At 39.9% G+C, this 23,924-nt stretch overlaps 1 protein-coding gene across 1 annotated transcript in view; it reads left to right on the forward strand.

Moving 5' to 3' along the window:
• The window catches only part of LOC124595739 (transducin beta-like protein 3), a 161,622-nt gene that overhangs the window by 134,790 nt on the left and 2,908 nt on the right, over positions 1-23,924 (forward strand). The gene's annotated exons all lie outside the window — the stretch shown is intronic.

A 23,924-nucleotide genomic window follows, 5' to 3' on the forward strand; every position in this document is an offset into this window, starting at 1 on the left:
ACAAATCCACTCTTAAGGAGTTCCATTATTCAGCAAATACTTCCATTGGTTCCAGTGAAATTGATATAAGTACAATGTTACTGATATTTGGTTTTAATTAATGTTGCAAAGTCTGCTTTTATGGAATAAATATTAAACATTTTGCAATATGAAACCCAGCTATGCTGAAATTCCTATCATGTTCAAGAGTTTGCTGTTGCTCCTTTTATTTTTGAATGAGTAGTGTTAAATTACTGATAGAGAATAATCAGTAATTCACAACTGATTCTTATTACTGATAGGTAGATTGTATGTAACTTCTGGTAAATAATTTCAAACAGGTGTCAATTTCTACAGATTGGTCATTTCCTCTGATGACACAGAAAATGCTACCATTGGGTACAAGTTCACTGATTTATCACATTGTGTTGTTCATCGAAGTTTTGAATTTTACACTGTGTAGGTTTTGTGTAGTTGTTGCCAGCAAAAGAAGAAAGCTTAGGTAGAAACGACAATTTTTTTTTGTTATCCAACACAACTGGAACATTAAATTCTTCAAGTTGGTAGCCCTGCACCTGGCGAGACGGGTGTGTTTTGTGCTGCCGTACAGGTAAGTGATTTAGAGTGTAATAAAACTCTGTGTAGTTCAGGAAATCAGTTTAATACGTGTATTAGTGTGTTTTGCAAGCTTACTATTAAAGGTTTCACTTCTCTTTGCGTATTATTCTAGAAAACGTGAAAGGAACATAAAGTAGGGTTACGATCGTATTCTTGCATACATTTTAGCGCAGTAAAACTTATAGAATCTCATTTAATTGTTCTGTTCCGTTCCAGCAAGTTAAGAAAAGCATATCCCTTTGTTGTTTAACTCTTATTTTGCGAAACACAGCGTAAATTTTAAATTCCGGTATCTGGAAACTTTGTACATATGGTAGTAGCTTTGTTTATGTACAGTTGCCACTAGGCCTAATTTTTGTAAATGTGTTTTTCTTTTCTTTTCAGTAATCTAACTTATTGTCACTAAAGTAAGTTTGTTTACATACGATTGAGACTAGACCTAATCTTTCGTAAAAGTGTTTTCTTGTTTTCCTGTAATTTAATTTGACTTATTCTCACTAAAGTAAGATTTTTACCGTGAGTGAAAAGTGCCTGACATGCCACAGAATTGTTAGCTCTGGGGCTTGGTGTGATGGGTGCAGTAGTTTTTTCCATTGGGGTGACTGTAGCGGTGTGGGAAATGGGGAAGTGGATCAGACTCATCAGTGGTTCTGTAGGATATGCAGTAGAGATAGGAAAATAGTGGAACAGGAGGGGAAAATTGCTGCCCTTCAGGCACAGTTAGAGCAGGCTAGGGAAGATATGAGCAGGTTAAGGAGGGAGAAAGGTAAGGAGAGGTGGGAAGTGGCAACAGGTAACAGGAGTAACAGACCTAGAACTTTGTCAGACAGCTTTGTGGTGAATGTGAAGAATAAGTTTGACCTGTCGCTTCAGTTAGAAGCTGATGAGCCTCAGACAGAGGTAGGTGTAGAGAGGGCACAACAAACTTTCAGTAGAACATTGAATAAGAATGTAGGGAAGTCAGTTAAGAGAAAGTTTTGTTGTTAGGTAGTTCACATGCCAGAGGTGTAGGCCAACTTTTGCAGGTTCAGTTAGGATCAGAATACCAGGTCACAAATTTTTTTAAACCAAGTGCTGGCCTGGGTCAGGTGACAGAGGATTTAGGTTCACTTTGTAAAGATTTTACCAAGGAATACACCGTGGTTATTCTGGGTGGGCCGGGCAATAGAACTCTTCTGTCGGGAGAGTTAATTTGGAGCTGGAACGGCTGCTTGGGTCGAGTGCGGGGTCACGTATTGGTCTGGTTCCTGTTGATTCTCTCAGTAGGTGGGATTATACTACACATGGGCTACACCTCAACAGGAAAGGGAAGGGTAAACTGGCTGGGCTAATAGCAGGAAATGTAAAGGGGGGGGGGGGGGGGGAGGCACTGCAATGAGTGGTAATACCAGTGGTCATAGGTGTTGGAGCAGCACCTTTTTTAGAATAGGCAGGATAGAACGAAGTCAAGTTCTGAGAGAAGTAAAGATTGAAACAAACTTTCAGTTTAATAAACAAATCAAACAGCATAATCCTGGCACATTGGATCAGCGAACACAGCTGTTGGTTAAAAATTTACAGCAATCAGCAGAAAATTTATTTCCACCTGATTTCATCTCGGTAAATGTGAAATGCCAACTATCTTTAGTGTGCATCAAAATATTCGAGGGCTTAGAAGTAAAATTAATGAACTACTTATGTGCATTGATGAATTAGAGTCATCCAACCCAGTTGATATAATCTGCCTCTCTGAACATCATGTGACCAGTGGCATAGATATGTTAAACCTTACAGAATTTAAGTTAGCCTCCTACTTCTGTAGACAAAAGATGGAGAAAGGAGGAGTTGCCACATTTGTTAAAAACAGTTTTAAATTTAAGAATATTGACATTGCTTAGAGCAGCACTTAGAAGTGTGTGCAACAGAGATAGAATTTCATAATAGGTCCTTTATAATAGTAGCCATATACAGAGCACCTTCAGGAAATTCCAACCTGTTTTTAAACGGTCTTGAAGATTTATTATCTCATCTAAAATTAAAAAAAACAAGGAACTAGTGGTTGCTGGTGATTTTAATGTAGATGTCCTGAAACACATTGTCAGCGAACAGTTCCTGAAATCAGTTACATTGTCATTCAATTTAATTTCTACTGTAAATTTCCCAACTGGGCTATACAAATGTTGTAAGACTGCCATTGATAATATATTTATAGACAATTCTAGGCAACTAAGCCACATTACAAAACCAGTAGTAAATGGAACTTCCTGACAGATTAAAACTATGTGCCGGACTGAGACTCGAACTTGGGACCTTTGCCTTTCACAGGCAAGTGCTCTACCAACTGAGCTACTCAAGTACAACTCACACCCCATCCTCACAGCTTTACTTCTGCCAGTACCTCGTCTCCTACCTCCCAAACTCATTCTGGAAACATCCCCCAGACTGTGGCTTAGCCATGTCTCCGCAATATCCTTTCTCTCAGGAGTGCTAGTGCTGCAAGGTTTGCAGGAGAGCTTCTGTAAAGTTTGGAAGGTAGGAGACGAGGTACTGGCAGAAGTAAAGCTGTGAGGACGGGGCGTGAGTCGTGCTTGGGTAGCTCAGCTGGTAGAGCACTTGCCCGTGAAAGGCAGAGGTCCCGAGTTCGAGTCTCGGTCCGGCTCACAGTTTTAATCTGCCAGGAAGTTTCATATCGGTGCACAGTCCGCTGCAGAGTGAAAATCTCATTCCAGTAGTAAATGGGCTATCTAACCATGACATGCAACACCTAACATTAAATTTTGAAAATTGTCAGGGTAAAACATCTATCAGAACTGAATACAGAAGGCCAATAAAACAGTCAAAAACTGAGAAATTTAGGAGATTGCTCAAAGAAATTAATTGGATGGATGTTTACAGCATCCAAGCCACAAATGGAAAATACAAAACATTCATTAATAAAGTTAGCACCTTATTTGAAAATTGTTTTCGCCTGAAGGTAACTCAAAGTAAGCAGAAGTCTAATAAGAAACCATGGATCACATAAGGGATAAAGATATCATGTGAGACAAAAAGGAAACACTATCTGATATGTAGGGACACCTTTGATACTAGCATTATTGCTCATTTAAAAAATTACTGCAAAATAATGAAGAAGGTTATCCAGAAATCTAAACACCTGCATTATGAGAAGAAGATAAATACATCCAGCAATAAAATAAAAACAATATGGGATATAGTTAAAAAAAACAATATGGGATATAGTTAAGTCAGAGACAGATAGAACCAGACATGAGGAGGAACAAATAGCTCTAAAAATAAATGAAACCCTGGTAACAAATGCATGTTGTGTTGCAAATCATTTGAACAAGTATTTTGTCTCTGTTACTGATAGCATGGGGTTGTCAGGTTCAGTAAATAATGCAATGGAATATCTGAGACCAGTGCACACAAGCAATCTCAGTAAAATGGAATTGACACTTACTTCACCCAAAGAAATAGAATCCATCATAAAGTACTTGAAATCAAAGCATTCTAGTTGTTATGATAACATATCAACAAAGTTAATAAAAGAGTGTTCATGTGAGCTTAGTCATATCTTAAGTTACTGGTGTAATCAATCACTTGTCACAGGAACATTCCTGGACTGGCTTAAATATACTGAAGTTAAACCTCTCCACAAGAAAGGGGACAAAGAAATGCCGTCAAATTACCGATCGATCTCACTTTTGCCAGCTTTTTCAAAAATCTTTGAAAAGGTTACGTTCAAGCGTGTACTTAAACACTTTAGTGAAAATAACATACTGTCAAAGTCACAGTTTGGGTTTCTTAAGGGTTCTGATATTGAGAAAACTATTTACACTTACAGCGAAAATGTTCTTAATTCATTGGCAACAAATTAGAGGCAACTGGCATATTCTGTGACCTGTCAAAGGCGTTTGTGTGAATCACAGCATTCTTTTAAGTAAATTAAAATATTATGGCGTCACTGGTAGTGCTGCAAAGTGGTTTCAGTCATATCTTACTAATAGAAAACAATCGTCTGACTGGGAAGAAATTACATGTGGTGTCCCCCAAGGTTCCACTACTGTTTCTTGTGTATATTAATGACCTGTCATCTGTTACATTACCAGATGCCAAGTTTGTCTTATTTGCAGATGATACAAACATTGCAGTAAATAGTAAATCAAATATAAATTTAGAAAGGGCAGCTAATCAAATTTTTACTGACATTAATAAGTGGTTGATAGCCAATTCACTGTCATTAAACTTTGAAGAGACCCACTATATGCAGTTCAGAACTTCCAAGAGATTTCCTTTTGGTGTGTGTATAGTATAAAATATGATGACATGGAAATAGGAGAAGTTAAGAGTGTAAAATTCTTGGGATTACAACTTGACAATAAATTCAGTTTGGAGCAACATACTAACGAACTGCTAAAGCACCTAAACAAGTCTGTTTTTGCAATGCGAATGATGTCAGACATAGGAGATATAAATATAAAAAAACTGGCATATTTTGCTTATTTTCACTCCATTATGTCATATGGTATCATATTTTGGGGTAACTCCACAAAGCCGGCCGGTGTGGCCGTGCGGTTCGAGGCGCTTCAGTCAGGAACCACGTGACCGCTACGGTCGCAGGTTCGAATCCTGCCTCGGACATGGATGTGTGTGATGTCCTTAGGTTAGTTAGGTTTAAGTAGTTCTAAGTTCTAGGGGACTGATGATCACAGATGTTAAGTCCCATAGTGCTCAGAGCCATTTGAACCATTAACTCCACAAAAAGAGAAAAAATTTTTAGAGTACAGAAGCGAATAATAAGAGTAATGAGTAGTGTAAATCCAAGAACATCATGTCGAAACCTACTCAAAGAATTGGGCATATTAACCACAGCTTCTCAGTACATTGATTCCTTAATGAAGTTTGTTGTAAATGATACAGCTCTTTTTCCAACTAACTGCTTAGTACACAGTATCAATACTAGGAATAAGAACAATATACATAAAGATTTAAAATCACTTTCTCTTGTCCAGAAAGGAGTCCAATATTCAGCAGTGCATATTTTCAGTAAGTTACTAGCAACCATTAAGAGTTTAGTTTCGGACAACGCGCAATTTAAACATAATTTTAAAGAATTTTTGGTGGCCAACTGCTTTTATTTCCTCCATGAGTTTTTCAACAAGTGAACAAGTGCAGTAGACCATTTTAATGAAAATTTATTATACTTTAAGTTTTGAAAATGCTTGGTTGTAACAGTCAAGTAACTACCTACTGTGTGAATGATGGGTGTATGGAAAGCAAATGTAAGTCTTAAGTCTGTAAATAGTGGAAGTTTAAGTTTAAATCTTGTACATAATCGGACTGTTCTTAACTGAGGACCACTGAAATGAATAATTTAATTTTTGGCAATACTTGGTTGTAATAGCCAGGAAACTAGCAAATGGCTGAATGATGGATTTAATGAAAGCAGATGTAAGTATTAAACCTGTAAATATTAGAAGTTTAAATTTAATTCATGTACATAATTTTACTGGTTATTGCCTGAGGATCATTAAACTTAATGAAACTCAAATTTTTCTAATTACATTTTTGTAATGTGTTTATCTGACATGTTCAAAACCCAGGATGTTTCCCTCTTTAATGGGAATGAATAATTTATCTAATCTAATCTAATCTTCAATATGGCAAACAAATATGATTTGGTGCCATCTTCTTTATGCAGTATGCACTGAAAAATAAGGATGCATCTCTCAGTGTTGTAACTCGCAGTTCCACTTCATTTAAAAAGGAGAACGTTCATGCTTCATCATATAAAGGGGCCTACACATATTCAGTTATTTATTTATTTATTTAGCTTATGGCAGTGCACATCATTTTACACTTCTTACAAATGTCTAAATAAAGATACACACAAAAAACACAATAAAATATGCTATATAAGAAGTATAAAACATACAGATAATGGGCAATACAATTAAATAGACACATCAAGATTGTATATGGTCAATACAATTAAATACAAACATCAAGATTATGTATAAAGTCTTTTGCGACATTTGTTGCCATCAGAAAATCACTGAACTTGCCACTGTATGCTCTTCTGTCGCACTCTTGGACGATGCGGTGGATGGTCTGTCTGTTGACTCCACAGTCAACAGCTGGGAGTTGGTGTTTTTCCCCATTTGTAAAGAGTATGTGCACATCTTCTGTGATTTGTCTGTATTCTGTTAAGGGATGACCATATTTTACATGGTAGTTCATATCCAGGTGGTCTCTCAGTGATGCAGGGGAGGACACACCTCTCGCCATTGTTCCCTCCAGGTCTTTATTGTATCAAAGTTTATACTTTGCAATTCCTTGGCTGTTATCATTGTTGGATGTCTAGACCGAAGTCTGTTTCTTTCCAGGTCAGGCATGTCTCAGTGTATAGGGAGCTGGATGATGTCGCGTATCTTCCTATATTCCTGGAGAAGAGCGTTCTTCCGACGTAGGTCTGCAGGTGGTATGTGGCTTAGAGTTGGCAGCCGATGTGTTGGGGTTGATCTCATAGTTCTGCTGACAATTTGCATCGTGCTATTCAGCTGCACGTCAATTATCTTTGTGTGAACACTATTCATCCAGACCGGAGTGTACTACTCTGTGGCCGGGTAGACCAGTCCGAGTGCCGACATGTGTAGCGTGTCAGCCGAGGAGCCCCAAGTAGTGCCGCACAGCTTCTGGAGAATATTATTCCGAGATGTTATATATAAGTGAGTGCTCTGTCCAAAGTGATTCCAAGGTACTTTGGATGCTCATTAGATCGATTTCCCTCGAGACGAACGTCAAGTTGTTTGCTTGCTAATTTATTATTGAGATGGAAACATTTAGTTTCAATTTTTGTAGAATTTGGCTGTAATCTCCATTTATGAAAGTATGTACTTAATGTCTCCAAGTCAGATGTTAAGGTTGTTTCCATGACCTCAAAGTTCTTGTGCTGTGTTGCCAAGACCCAATCATCTGCGTACCCAAACTTCCTGGAAGATGTTGATGGCATATCGGCAATATATAAGCTGAAAAGAAGTGGAGCTAACACAGAGCCCTGCGGTTTAGCTGTGTTGTTATACATCCAAATCAAGATCTGAATGAAAGATATGTAAGCTACATTCAGATTTCGCCATCAGATCGCTCAGTTCTGGCATTGTGTACATTATTTGTGATGTTAAAGTGACAATAGGAAACAAAAAAGATGTGCAGTTTGTTGTGTGGTTGAACCTGTGTTGCTTGTTTAACTCTTTCTGAAAAGCAAATTGAAGGTTGTTTATTTTCTTTGCTGTAGCACAAGTCACACCAGGAAATTTCAGTTTTTATTTTAAAACATTTGTACACATCCACACTCTTTACAGCACAAACTGGATTGTGGAACACATTCTATATCCCAGTATTCAAGAAGATTCTGAACATATCCAAGAAACGTTTTTGCATATGTGTGTGTGTGTGTGGCGGGGGGGGGGGGGGGGGGGTGTCTATTTTTGACGAAGGCCTTATGGGCCGAAGGCTTTATTTGTAACTGTCTTTTTGTTGTGCCTGTCTGCAACTCAGCATCTCTGCAATATGGTGAGTAACAACTTTCCTTTTCATAATATTGTTACATTCCATCCTGAATTTTCCATCGTTGGACTACTAATAGAAAACCGAGATTCAGTGCTTTGAATGGCTGGCAGGATCTCTTGGGCAGAAGTCAAACATGTTATCAAAATTTTAAGTATACATGGAAACTATTGAATATTGGTAGAAGAGTATTTTGCCACAGTTGATGATGTACATGAGTCCAGAAATGTTTTCATTGCAGATGGAGCTGAGGCATCTTTTGTAATTTACTTCCTGTAAATTCAGCAAGTCCATTCTGTTCAGGGGAATAAATGTCGTGGAAGCAAAATAGCAAAAAAAGAATCGTGACTCTGCTGTGTGTTAATAGTGATGGCAGTGAAAAGTTGCTGCCCTGAATAATGGAAAATTTAAAAATATGAAACAACTATTATGCACTTATGATTTAGTTAGCAGTGCCTGGGTGACTGCTGAAATTTGTTCAAAATTTCTTAGTAGTTTAGGTGTCAAGATGTATGCAGCAGGAGGAGAGAGATCATTCTTAATATTGACACATACTCTGTACACCCAACGGTTATGAGCTACTTTCTTGGAATGCTGTCATGTTTCTTCCGGTTCACTGTATTGCAGCTTCTAGACATGGCCATAATTCATCTTGTAACAGTGAAACAGAGGAAGGCTGTTGTGCAGAGGTCAATTTTATTCCTCAAAATAAAGGACATTATGAGAATGAACATTTTGCAGGATATGCACATGTTTGTTGCTACCTAGACTGCTGTAACTGTTGTTGCACTGATTTGCAGATGCCAGCTTTGGGTCAGTATCAATAAAAGAAGATGATGATTTTCTCAATGCCATAACAGATATTACAGGAAGTGTGACAGTTCAGGACTATGTTGTAAAACTGACATCCTGAATTTAGCATGTTGGTGGTGGTGATAGTTGTTGCATACATAATTTTTTCTAGTACCTTCAAAACTGAGATAAATAGTGAAGATAGTAATTATCAATTTCGGTCTTACCACCTTTATGTAAAAGAGGTCTGAAAATAGCGTATTTCAGTCTCCCTGCAAATATCACCTGTGATAGTGAGGCATTCCATACATCACTATAAACGTTATATATTTGTGAAAAACAGGATTTTAGTACTTTATTCGAGATATTGTCAACTCCTTGAGAGTTTTTGGCTTGGAGGGAGTTAATTACATTCTTAATTTATTTGCAAGATCATGGAGTAATTTTAATTTTCTTGTATGTATGAGGCATTGCTTCTTGTATATATTCTATTGCTTTATCTTTTTGCGATGTACTTGAGGGCAATATTATGGAGATGGAAGAGGACATCGATGAAGATGAAATGGGATATATGATACTGCGTGAAGAGTTTGACAGAGCACTGAAAGACCTAAGTCAAAACAAGGCCCCGGGAGTAGACAACATTCCATTAGAACTACTGACAGTCTTGGGAGAGCCAGCCATGACAAAACTTTACCATCTGGTGAACAAGATGTATGAGATAGGTGAAATAACCTCAGACTTCAAGAAGAATATAATAATTCAATCCCAAAGAAAGCAGGTGTTGACAGATGTGAAAATTACTGAACTGTCAGTTTAATAAGCCACGGCTGCAAAATACTAACACGAATTCTTGACAGACGAATGCAAAAACTGGTAGAAGCCGACCTCGGGGAAGATCAGTTTGGGTTCCGTAGAAATGTTGGAACACGTGACGCAATACTGACCCTACGACTTATCTTAGAAGAAAGATTAAGGAAAGGCAAACCTACGTTTATAGCATTTGTAGACTTAGAGAAAGCTTTTGACAACGTTAACTGGAATACTCTCTTTCAAATTCTGAAGGTGGCAGGGGCAAAATACAGGGAGCGAAAGGCTATTTACAATTTGTACAGAAAGCAGATGGCAGTTATAAGAGTCGAGGGGCATGAAAGGGAAGCAGTGGTTGGGAAGGGAGTGGGACAGGGTTGTAACCTCTCCCTGATGTTATTCAAGCTGTATATTGAGCAAGCAGTGAAGGAAACAAAAGAAAAATTTGGAGTAGGTATTAAAGTCCATGGAGAAGAAATAAAAACTTTGAGGTTCGCCAATGACATTGTAATTCTGTCAGAGACAGCAAAGGACCTGGAAGAGCAGCTGAACGGAATGGACAGTGTCTTGAACGGAGGATATAAGATGAACATCAACAAAAGCAAAACGAGGATAATGGAATGTAGTCGAATTAAGTCGGGTGATGCTGAGGGAAGCAGGTTAGGAAATGAGACGCTTAATGTAGTAGATGAGTTTTGCTATTTTGGGAGAAAAATAACTATTGATGGTCGAAGTAGAGAGGATATAAAATGTAGACTGGCAATGGCAAGGAAAACATTTCTGAAGAAGAGAAATTTGTTAACATTGAGTATAGATTTAAGTGTCAGGAAGTCGTTTCTGAAAGTATTTGTATGGAGTGTAGCCATGTATGGAAGTGAAACGTGGATGATAAATAGTTTAGACAAGAAGTGAATATAAGCTTTTGATATGTGGTGCTACAGAAGAATGCTGAAGATTAGATGGGTAGATCATGTAACTAATGAGAAGGCACTGAATAGAATTGGGGATAAGAGGAATTTGTGGTGCAACTTGACTAGAAGAAGGGACTGGTTGGTAGGACATGTTCTGAGGCATCAAGGGATCACCAATTTAGTACTGGAGGATAGTGTGGAGGATAAAAATGGTAGAGGGAGACCAAGAGATGAATACATTTAGCAGATTCAGGAGGATGTAGGTTGCAGTAGGGACTTGGAGATGAAGAAGCTTGCACAGGACAGTGTAGCGTGGAGAGATGCCTCAAACCAGTCTCTGGACTGTAGACTACAACAACATATCTCTTGAATTGTCCATTACAGTTTTCTGAGCTACTTCCAGATACTTGTTATGAAATATGTTGGCTAGCTGATTGCTACAATTTATTATTTGACTGTTTTCTGTAATAACAAATATATTTCATTCCGTAACTGTGGACCTAATTTCGATTTCAACTATTGCCCACTTTCAATTTCAGCTATTACCCATGTTGTTCTTGTGGTTGTGGTCTTGTTCTTCAGTCCACAGACTGGTTTGATGCAGCTCTCCACAGTACTCTATCCTTTGCAATGCTCTTCATCTCCAAATATGTACTGCAACCTACATTCTTCTGAATCTGCTTACTGTATTCATCTCTTGGTCTCCTTCTACGATTTTTGCATCCCCACAGTTCCCTCCCAATACTAAATTGGTGGTCCCTTGATGTCACAGTATGTGTCCTACCAACCAACCCCTTCTTCTAGTCAGGTTGCACCACACATTTCTTTTCTCCCCAATTGTATTCAGTAACTCCTCATTAGTTACATGATCTACCCATCTAATCTTCAGCATTCTTCTGTAGCACCATATTTCAAAAGCTTCTATTCTCTTCTGGTCTAAACTGTTTATCGTCTGACAGTGCCGGATTAGCCACGTAGCAGGAGTTAGCAAATGCTATGTGCCCCGCACCTGGGCGCAAAAGCTCTTATCAAGTTAGAGGTTTTTTTTCCCCTTTTTCTTTTCTTTTCTCTCTCTCTGTCTCTCTCTTTTTTTTTTTACTGTCATTTCAAGTATAGCATTTATTTGTTGCAAGTAGACTAGTGAAAAGGTGAATTATCTCACCATTTGGTGAAGTTCTCAACATTCTACCAATTGGTTAATAATGTTTCTGGCGTCACGGTGAAGAACGGGATAATCGCTTTGTTGGAACTAACCTCGATGGGCAGCAATGGCTTCTTAGTGACATTTAGTTGATGCAACCTACCCCTTGCATGTAACCAACGCCACATAGCACAACAATTAGAGATGTGAAAGCAAGGGAGTGTTGATGGTGGCAACAGCGATTCAAAAAGGGCAATCGACAAAAGTCCGAGAGGTACGGTGGCAACAGCGATTCAAAAAGGGCAAGTCCGAGAGGTACAGACATCTAACAATCAGTGCTTGGAGGCCAATTGTCAACTTCTTTTACAAAGAAGAACATTATTATGTGGGTGACATCGATTTTATTTAGTGATGCAAAGTTGCTGACTGAGCATAGGGTAGGGTCCTTGTTTGTTAATAAGTACCCCGAAGTTTAAACAATAAAGAAGTATGTTGGTTCTCATTATGTAACTATGTGGAAATCAGCTATTTGTGTTTAATATCATCATAAAACATTGTAGTTTTTATTTGGTTGATTTCAAATACAGTAGACATTCATTTAGCGCTTAGAATTTATTCACTCTTAGTACTGGTTTATACTTGAGAGTTTTTAATACCACAATGGAACTTCATCAATTTAAAGTCATATTTTAAAGAGGAAAACAGAACACTGATGAAATAAAACCCTGCAATTGATTTTATATCAAAATTTGAGCAATAATTTTAATAGTGCGCAGCTTTGACCATCATTGATGAACAACCAATGGATACAGTTGTCCAGTCTTAACTGCATACTTTCACTATATGGCCCACATTCTCAAGTTAGGTCCTTTGTGGGAGCCGACATTTTACTAGCGTGCTTCCCCTACTAAATATAAAACATGAAGTAAAGTGGATGATGTCTTGTTGAGAGCGCTAATTACAAATAATTTAAAGATGTGTCTGAGTTTGTATTGATCAGTAGACAACAGCCGAAAGCTCTCTCTCAAATCTTTTTCTTCTTCTTCTTCTTCTTCTTCCTGCATAATTTTTATGGGCAGAGATTCAATAGATCTCGATAGACAGGAAGCTGTAGTTGTCTAAACTCTTGGAAGGTAACTGTCAGTTTTGCCCCACTCATGTGTAGTGCTAGTGAGCAGACACTCGCTTCTGCCACAGGCTGTGCTTTTGCTTACGTGGCACATACATTCGCAAAAGCTCTATGATTGAAAAACTCCCAAGTATGTAGCTTAGCATTTGCACAGTAAACTGGCACTAGCTTCAATAGAAAATGGACATATATTATTTATGGTATGCATGTATTTATGTCACGCAATCCAAATAAATAGTAGTGTTCCATTTTATTTTGTTATTTATTTTCCCTTACACACAAATCGAGCTAACCATCATAAGCAGCATACAGAGAGATACCTGACACCACTATGCTTTTGGAAGTGCAAAGCGTAAAGAAAGCGATGAAAAGGAGAGAAAGACATATACTTTTATATCTAAATTACATAAACTGTCTGGGTTTTTTAATGTTAAGAATGATTTTGCTAAATATACAGAGAATGAAGTACAAAATACAAAAGCTGTAATTGATTTTAAGGATGATAGCTAAACTACAGAAGATTCATCAGACTATGCAACTTTTTCCCGATGTAGCTACATTTTCCACAAGTGATACAGCAATTGAACAGACGGCAAGTCTTCCCGGTTCAGCCATATCATCTCTAAACCAAACTGAATGGAAAACCATAGGAAGTCCCATCGGCCCAGAGACCTCATCTTCAAGACAAAGAGAAGTCGAAAAACTGTTACAGACTTCTGATGTTACTGTATCTTGTACAAGTGAAACACAAAGTGAAAGTAAAATGTATTCTAACAATATTGGTGAGTGGCCAAACAACTTTGACATAGATTATTGGAGTATGAAAGGAAGTAGCGAAGTTCAGCACATGAACAGTAGTTTTTTGTATTCAATGAAAATATATGAGAAGGGAAATAAGCCAAGATTTTGTAGAAAGTCATTTTTGACATATAAACATAAACTAACAAATAAAACATACATGAGAGATGGGTTGCGATATTCAGATTGGTTGCGATATTCAGAAAGCAGTGAGCGACTGTTCTGTTTTGTTTGTAAAGTGGTAGATTCTGACGGCGCGCCACGGCTTATGAAAGATGGATTAGATGACTGGAAGAATGAAAATATTTTGCTGGAGAGACATGAAGAAAGCAGTTTGCATGAAAGTGATAATTTCCCTGTTAGTCATAAAAAACAAGGATGCACCTGTCGATCCTCAACTTGTAATCCAAATTGAGAGCAAACAAAAGTATTGGCAAACAGTCTTAGAACAAATTGTTGCAGTTATAAGTTTTCAGCAGAGCAAGGGCCAGAATTTCGAGGTAGTGGTGAAATTGTTGGTTCACCCCACAATGGAAATAGGATTATTAGAATTACTAGCCAAATTTGATGCGTTTCTGGCCCAACATATACATATTTATGCAAATAAAGGAAAGGGATATACGTCATATTTGTCAAAAACAACGTATGAGTAATTTATCCAGCTAACTGCATCAGCCATACTGGATCATATTATTTGCGAAATTAAGAGATTCAAGTAGTGTTCAGTCTCATTGGATTCTACTTCTGATATATCTTATGTAGATCAACTGACTCTGATAGTGCGCTATGTCCTATCATCTGGACCAGTGAAAATATTTGTGAAGTTTTTTGATATAGAAGGTCATACTGCTGAACAACTTTCCCAAAGCTTACCATCTCTTTTAACAGGGAATGGCACTAATATCAAAGATTGTCATGGGCAAAGCTATGACAATGCCAGTAACATGAGTGGCAGGTACACCGGCTTAGAAGCACAAATTAGAAATATAAATAAGTACGCTGAATATATTCCCTGTTCTTCACATTCACTAAATTTGGTCACCAAGTGTGCTGCAGAATGGTGTACAGAAGCATCCATTTTCTTTGATTTCCTTGAAAGCCTCTATACCTTTTTTTTTTTTTTTTTTTTTTTTTTCACTTCTACCTATCAATGGGATCTTCTTTCGAAAGCACTGAAAAATGATAGTACTACTCGTAGTGGGTCAACTGCACTCGCTATAGTTGTAGAAAATCAAACACCTGGAGAACATTATGAATTTCAGGTGTTTATTGTGATGATTGACAATGTACTGGCTGCATTAGCTAACCGCATCGAAAATAGCATCACCTGACTAATGTTTTTGGAATATTACGGGATTTTAAATCTCTTACAGCAGAAGAAATCTTTAAAAGAACTCCTAATATTGTGAATGCTTACCAGACAATTTAGAAGAGTCACTAGGTGACAAACTGGTACAGTTAGCTGAACTGCTGAAAACGGATATCACTGCTGCCATTAGCAGAATAAAGGACGAATACAATCGGACAGGAACGTCTAAATGATCTCAGTATAGTGAAAATTGAATATAATTTGCTCAGAGACATTGAGCTAACTTGTATTATTTCTAAATTTGTCGAAATTAAATTGAGAAAAGTTAATTTTTTAACAATATTGTTGTATTTTATAGCCTAAACCATACAACCTAAACAAACCACGTGCTCCTTGTCAGAATTTGCTACAGGCCCCGTGCTTGCTTAATCCGGCACTGTGTCTGTCCATGTTTCACTTCCATACATACCTACGCTCCATACAAATACTTTGAGAAAAGACTTCCTAGCACTTAATCTATATTTAATATTAACAAATTTCTCTTTTTTAGGAACGCTTCTCTTGTCATTGCCGGTCTACATTTTATATCCTTTCTACTTCCACCATCATTAGTTATTTTACTGCCCAAATAACAAATCTCATTACTACTTGAAGTGTCTTGTTTCCTGATCTAATTCCCTCAGCATCACCTGATTTAATTTGACTACATTCCATTATTCTTGTTTCGCTTTTGTTGATGTTCATTTTATATCCTCTTTCCAAGACACTGTCCATTCCACTTAACTGCTCTTCCAAGCCCGTTCTGTCAGAATTACAGTGTAGTTGACAAACCTCAGTTTTTATTTTCCTCCGTGAGCTTTAATACCTAATTCATATTTTCCTTTGGGATCCTTTACTGCTTGCTCAGTGTACAGATTGAATAACATTGGGGATAGGCTACTACCCTGTCATACTCTCTTCTCAACCACTGCCTCACTTTCCTGCCCATTGATTCTTATAACTGTTCTTATATTGCCCATATAGGTTTAATTTTAGTATTTGCCCATATAGGTTTAATTTTAGTATCTGAATTATTGATTTCAGACATTATGCAGATATTTGTTGATATTTTGATCATTTTCGTTAAGACAGCACATGTTTGTTGTAATACGTAATGAGTCCTACTTCTCTGTTTGTCCTAATCATTTCAGACAGTTTCCTTTTCCTTGCACAGGAACTGGCCGCAGTGGTCTCGCGGTTCTAGGCGTTCAGTCCGAAACCACGCGACTGCTACGGTCACAGGTTCGAATCCTGCCTCGGGCATGGATGTGTGTGATGTCCTTAGGTTTGTTAGGTTTAAGTAGTTCTAAGTTCTAGTGGACTGATGACCACAGATGTTTAGTCCCATAGTGCTCAGAGCCATTTGAACCTTGCACAGGATAGTTTGATTTCTTTTATAATCCAGTGCTTTTATGTCTTTTTAGTACCACACTTACTGTTTTTTGGTAAAACAGTCGTTAAAGACTGATAGAAGAAATCTGTGTACAAGTATACTGGATTTGGAATTGACACATATCAAATTATTCACAACCCTCCATGGATATCCCCAGGAAACCATCCTATACATCACTTCTATGGGACATGTTGAAGAACTCAACCTTACATGGCTTAAATTCATTGATAACATCTTCATTATCGGGAACACTGAAAATGACACCCAAATCCATTTCACCTATTCCTTCTCAACTTGAAAGAGCTACTGTTCTAGATGTTAATCTTCACTTTTCATATGACTCCATAAAAACTCTTGCATTTTTTGGGAAGCAGGTGATGTCAAATATAGGAACAATCTTGCTGGAGCCTTTAGAGAGAGAGAGAGAGAGAGAGAGAGAGAGAGAGAGACATACAGACAGTATCCTGTCTAGCCAGCCCTGAAACAGATTTTCCATGACATCTCTACCTGAGACACCAACAATTACATCACCTCTGTAAACCAGTCAGGGACTAGTACTTGCCTCATAACCCAGGCCTTGAAGAACTTCTCCACTTCATTCACCAGCACTTTGCATTACCTCTCATCATGCTATGAGATAAGTGATATCATATCGAGAATCCTTTGCGTACCACCCAAACTTGTATTCTTCAGCCCATCCAACCCAGTACTCTGTTGCCCACCTAACCTACACATTGTCCTAGTCCATCCCTGTGCCATATCTACTCCTATTTCTGTCCTGTGTCATTGACTCAGTCACAAAATCTTTCCTACAGGTCCATCACCACCACCTTCCTGCAGTCCAATCAAATGCTGTTTCTATCTTGTGAAAAGTAGGGGCACATGTGAAACCAGCCACATTGTACAGTATCTATGTTGCAATTACAGTGTAGTTTTTTGTTAGGAATGCCAATCAGCCAGTTGTCTACTCACTTGAGCTGTAGCTGCCCACAAACTCGACAACCAATTACTGAACATGCTGCACACCACTACACCAATGTCTTAAAAAGATTCGTACTTGTACGTTTTGAGTACTCAACCTCTGCTCTATCTCCTCTGATCTATGTTGGGGAGGGCGGGACTGATGGTCTTCCAGCAAATCTTCCTCCTTGTGATTCCTCCAGACCTAAACCTCCACAGGTCCCTTTCCCACTCTCATACCTGCCCTTATCCTCACATATCCACTCTTGTTATTTTTACCCCACTCTTTCTTTGTCCAGACCTGTTACTAAGCTCATTCCCCTTTTCTGTTTCATGAATGTCAATTTTCAGTCCGCATTTTGTTGCTTCAATTAACAGTCATTTGTCTTCCATTTGTTTGTGCATCTTATTAACTCCCCGCACCCTGCTACTTGCCCTGAGCATTTTACCTCATCTCAGTCGGCACTGACATTTCCTCTTTCCTCTCCTCCCATTCTGTCTATTCAAGCATGAGCAGGCACTCATAAACAGTCATTGTCACTGCAACTGTAGGTTGGTGGGTTCGCATAACTGTGTGTGTGTTTGTGGAAGGGGGATTGGAAAAGGGTGGCAAGGCACCCAGTGTTGAGATGGATCAATTTGTTGTGAGGATGAGGGGAATCAGTGATGAAGGGAAAGACATCAGAGAATGGGACTTCACTGGTCAGCACCAAGCCAACTATAGTTCAGAGATGATGATGTATAGTGACTAACAAAGACAAAACAAGAGAGGAAGTGAAAATGAAAAACGGAGAGCATAATGCATGTAAGGATTGAAAAGAATAGGGGATGGGGGAGAGAGAGGCTTGGAAGGAGTGGGTGAAAATAAAAATAAATGAATAACTTATGAGTTTCTATCATATATAAGGGAGGAGTTTTATTAATAGATTGAGTCCAGGAGAATAGTGGGATGAGAGCATATTTTGGAAAAGTAGTACCAATTTATAGAATTCAGTGAGACTAGTTCTGTAGGGGAGGATCCAAATGGGCTGTGTGATAGAGAAGTAACACAGATATGTTGTGAAGAGCATACTCATCATCTCAGTTCTGGATGTTCCCAAGGCAGGCAGTTCTTTTGCACACATTTATTTATTGAGTCAGTTTGATGGGGGTCATCATTACATAAAAAGCTGTGCAGTGAATGCATGTTGAAAAACTGCGTGAAAAGATTGGTATAGAATGGAGAGCTATCCTGGTTTGTATAGACATCCGTAGATTTGTTTGTAAGTTTGGCCTTAGGTGGAACATTTATGGGTAACAATGAGGGTGGCTATTGCAACAGTGAATGAGATTTCAGTTTTTGGGCTACTTCCAGATGGGTGTAGGGAAAGGTAGTTATAGAGGGCTGAAACACCATGTTGCGTGTGGGATGATGGTGCTAAACAACGTCATATCAATTGAGCAAAGTCAAAGTGGGAGAAGAGTGACAATGGGTTTGAGATGCTCCATAAAGTGGGTGTTGTCTTTGGTGTAGGGTGGGTGGCTGTGGATGATAGAGTGGAAGTACCCGTGCACCAGTGCTGAGATAGATTTGGTTGGAACTTGACAGCTGCCACAGTAGAACAGCCAGTATTGTTGTTCCCGTATATTTTAGGTAGGAGGACCATCTTGAAGGTGGGAGGGGTAAGTGGTTTTTTTATTATTTTATTTTTTGTCTGGGAATGATAAAAAAAATACCAGTTAGTTCAAAAAACTTTTTTTAAGAAGAACACTTTTCCATGACATTCAGTTGAATTAAGGGATTCAGTTTGTGTAATATTTCAGCAACTACAATCTTCGGCAGCACCCAAGCACTTTGAAATACACTTATAAGCCTCATATGAAACAGACAATTTCTTAATACAATAAATGCTGGTTCAGGCAGTTTCCTTATATTATAACCTCCATTAGCTCTTTAAAAGTTTAACTTCTACTCAATTAGATTGAATGAGATCAATGAAAATTGTATCCAAGTGCTGAGCATACAGCCATGGGCATGTGATCGAATTGGCAGGGATGTAAACTGCATACTCTACCAGAACTTGGAACTGAAAGTGTAGTCAAAGTGGAGCAACTACTTCTCATTAGAAGGGAAGGTATATAAACAAATCCTTTCCTATGCCAACCTTCTTATGGGCCATCTAGAGGAGACCTTCCTAGCCTCCCAAACCACCAAACCCCTAGTCTGGTTCAGATTCATTGATATCTTCACGATCAGGACTTAAGGCCAAGACAAAGTATCTTCGATCCTTCCTCAACACATTCTCTCCCATCCGCCTCACGTGGCCCTCCATAATCCAGCGTGCCACCTTTGTAGATGTGGACCACCTTCTCTTTGATGGCTCCATCCCCACCTCTGTCCACATTAAACCCACCAGCCACCAACAGTACCTTCATTTTGACAGCTGTCATCCCTCCCTTATAGCCTAGCTACCTGGGGACAGTGTATCTGTGGTGACAAAAACTCCCTTGCTCAGTATGCTGAGGGTCTAACCAAGGTCTTCACAGACATGCACTATCCCCCAGACCTTGTCCTCAAACAAATCTCCCTTCACATTTCCCCTCACGGCCCCAATCCTCCCACCACCCCCAAGAACCAGCCACAAAGGAGTGTCCCTTCTTCAGCCAGTAACACCTCAGACTGGAATAATTGAACCACATCGTTCACCAGGCCTTTGATTACCTATCATTATGCCCTGAAATAAAGGAAATCCTATCCGAGATACTTCCCACTCCTCCTAAAGCGGCGTTCAGTTGCCCATCCATTCTCCACAACATCCTAGTCCATCCCTATGCCCCCCACCCCAACCCTGTCCATAAGGATCATATCCCTGTGGAAGACCCAGGTGCAGAACATGCCAAATCCACCCACCCAACACTTCCTATTCCAGACCTGTCACTGGTTTATCCTACCCCATCAAGGGCTGGGCCTCCTGTAAAACCAGCTGTGTTATTTACCAGCTCTACTGCAATCATTTCACAGCTTTTATATTGGTATGACTACAACTAGCTGTCCACTTGGATGAACAGCCACCACCAAACTGTGGCCAAGAGCAAAGTGGACCACCCTGTGGCATAGCATGCAGCTGAACATAACACACTTGATTTCAATGGCTGCTTCACTACCCAAGCCATATGGATCCTTCCCTCCACAAACAGCTTTTCTGAACTGCGCAGATAAGAGTTATCCTTACAACACATTCTCCACTCCAGTAATTATTCTGGCCTTAACCTACGGTGACATACTGTCCCCACAACCTCAACCCAACAGTTTCTACCCCCACTCTTGTATCATCTCCTCCCCATTCTCATCTTCCACTGTTTGTTTGCAGCCCCCTGCCAAGGCATCCACCCATCTTTTCCTGCTCCTCTGTCCCCCCCCGACCCCCACAACCTCCTGACTCTGCGCCTGTTGGCAGTCTACTTCCTGAACATTCCACCAGACAGTATTTCTCTCTCCCAACCCGTGCAGTACTATTCATTGCCTTTCCCCACCTCTTCCAGATTGCTGGCTGCATTGCACATTATGTTACATTCTGATCCAAGATTCTGGAGTTGATGGGGAGGGGGAGGGGGGTTACTGACAAAGATTGTGGCTGAAATCTGTATATAAATGTCTTTTTAGTTGTGCCTGTCCGCAGCTTGATATGTCTTCTTTACGGTAAGTAGCAATCTATCTTTTCCAACATTGTAGAGATTAGTGAAGTGATATACTACCAAGTTATGCAGAAAAAAGTGGCAATTTGTAGCTCTATAGTACTGTCTGTGACTAGACTCCTCAGCTACCTTGAACAGAAGTGAGAGTGGTTGCCTAATTGCAAAAGTGACTTGCATGGTATGTCGGCCGTAGGCTTCGTATGTCCAAATCCAGTCCAACTTCTCCACCCTGCAGGGTTGCCTACCCTTTGCCCACAAGTGTTTCTTCTGGAGGTTGTATATTCATACAAGACGGGCATCACATGTCAGAACACAGTGCTGTATACTAACATTATGTTTATATGCTGTTTCTTTGAGGCTGCATGGGGGGGGGGGGGGCGGCCACCAACTATGATTCCAAGCAGCGCATGCACCAGGAAACTGTTGGTGCTGGTATTGAAGAACAAGCACAGCCTGCACATCATGTATGCAAATGTACTTCCACCTGCTGGGTACATAAAGCCAAGCACGGCCTCCAGCAGGCTAGTACAGTTGCTCTTACAGTTCTGGGCCAGGAGCTGGCTACATTCATAACTCAAGTGAAACTCACTGAGACAAGCCAGGATGCTCCCCTCTGCTTCGCACTGTCATCGTGTTACTACACTACTCCATGCGGCGCGGTCCCTCACGGATGATGCTTGCCCCAGATCTGATATCACGCCAGTGAACTTGATATGTTTGTTGTTCTCAAGTGATCATGGGTGATCTTTTCGTTGTTGTTGTCCAGATGAATGTTGTTGTGTACTTGTATAGTTCGTAGAGTGTTCTGTATTGCATCTCGAGAATCACCCTTTAACACAGCAAGCATCCCACCTGTAAAGTGTGTTCATTCTTGCATTTCTTTTCTCACTCCTCATCTACTGTATAGAAAAGTGGTGACGAGTTTTTGTCCATGTATGTTAAAGTTGTTTTCTCTTTCCTCATCCGCCATAGAGGACATTGGCAAACAGAAAGTTTTCATGTGTGATTTGTTAGTTTGTTTGCTGAAGTAGCATTACATTTTCTCATTGTTTGAGAGGTTTACAAGCTAATGGATTTTTGCTTGTGTGTCAGTTCTTTTTGACAGGGCAGCGTATTCCTGCTTTTGGTGTTTTCACAGTCTGTATTCAGTGGTGTTAGTCAAAGTTTGTGAATTTTTCGACTTTATCTTTGTGTCACATTTGTTGTCTTCCATTCTTATGTTGTTGCCAAAGGAATTCTCTTAGTTAATGCCGTAGGTCTGTATTGTTTTCAATGGTTATTTAGTGCCTTTCTCCTATTTCTGTGTCAGTTCAAGTTCTAGGATTGGCAGTGTATTTTTGCCTACAGTTTGAGTGACCTTTTCTATTGTCATGTCTGCCCCATCAGTGGAGCTGTCTTTGTTTCACTTCGAGGAGCAGGAAATTCAGGAACTGCTGCAGATCATAATATAGCTCACTCAGGTTTTGCTTGCAAAAGCCACATCTTGGCATGCTTGCTCCCATTTCTGCTCCAAAGTTTCAGGTATTTGTTTGCCAGGAGGAGAAATGTGCCATGTACTGTCAACAGTTTGAGTTGCACTTCACAGCCTATGGCGTATGAAATTTACGGTGCATTGCTCACTATCTTGCAAGTACAGGTGCAGAAATCTTTCATTTGTGTTGTCAGTTTTCCCTAACTCTCATCCGGAGGCCATAGACTATGACTTATTGGGGTAGCAGTTAGATGTGTATTTTGGTTGTGGCAACACTTCGTCATGTTGTTTGCAGTGTTGTACTGTGCAGCACTCAGTTTTGTGTTCAGAGTACAATGGTAGCGGCACCACCACTCTTGGCCCAGCATTTGCCTGTGACGCCTTTGGGCACCAATCTCTCATCATTGGCTTCAATTCTTTTGGATCTAGCCCCGCTATCGCCGGCCCTCCTCTCATTGTCTCTCCTATTGGCAGACCCTGTTAAGGGTGGGCCTATTGTCTTTGCCAAGCCTGTCAGCGGCGACGTCTGCTCTGTCATCCTTCCACAGGTCACTGGCCGCCATGGTGTCACTCAGTCTGTCAGCTGCGTGTCACCGGCCCTCCTGTTGGCACAAACCTTACCAGAGATGACATCATTCCAGTAGTCAGTCTTCACATGACGCTGGCCCTCCAGTTGTTGCCACATCTGTATGTGACAATGTTGGTCTGTTCCTCAGTCTTTGCGCCGCTGGCCCTATTGTGATCAGCCTGCCTGTTGTCGCCAGCCCTGTCAATGTTGATGCCAGCTGTCTTTTGTCAGTCTGTTCATTGCCAGCCATGCCATGGTCTGTCCTCCCACTGCTGCTGCTGCAGCTGGCCCAGTCATCCTAGGTAGCGCAGCTATGACTGCTCGTGAGTCCGTGCTCATGTTGTTACTGCTGGCCTTGTCACCTGTTTCACCCTCTTAGCTGGGAGTGCTTATCCCCCCCCCCCCCCCCCCCCCCCATTGTAAGTTCTTCTGGGCCCTGGATTGCACCTTCTTGGAAGTTTCGCAGAATGCTGACAGCTGGCCTTCCTCGTTCCCGCCCATTACAGCCATTCACTGTTGCCCTGCACGGACATGGCATGCTTGTTCTGTTGGCATAATTTTCATGTGTTAATTAGTGGTTCAATATCAGATGCCATAGGTTATGCACCCTGTGCTGAACAGTCTTGTTCATTGTATCTTGCACTCGGGAGTTTAGATCGGTTCAAGGCTTCTCGTTATGTACATGGTTTTTGGTCTTGTTCACTGCTGTGGACTTGAGTACAAGTTGGGTGTTTGGTATTGTGTAATGTTTCCGGATATTGCTACCAGTGGCGAAACAATGTCAAG

The sequence above is a fragment of the Schistocerca americana genome, chromosome 2 (assembly GCF_021461395.2).
Source record: "Schistocerca americana isolate TAMUIC-IGC-003095 chromosome 2, iqSchAmer2.1, whole genome shotgun sequence".
Lineage (NCBI taxonomy): Eukaryota > Metazoa > Arthropoda > Insecta > Orthoptera > Acrididae > Schistocerca > Schistocerca americana.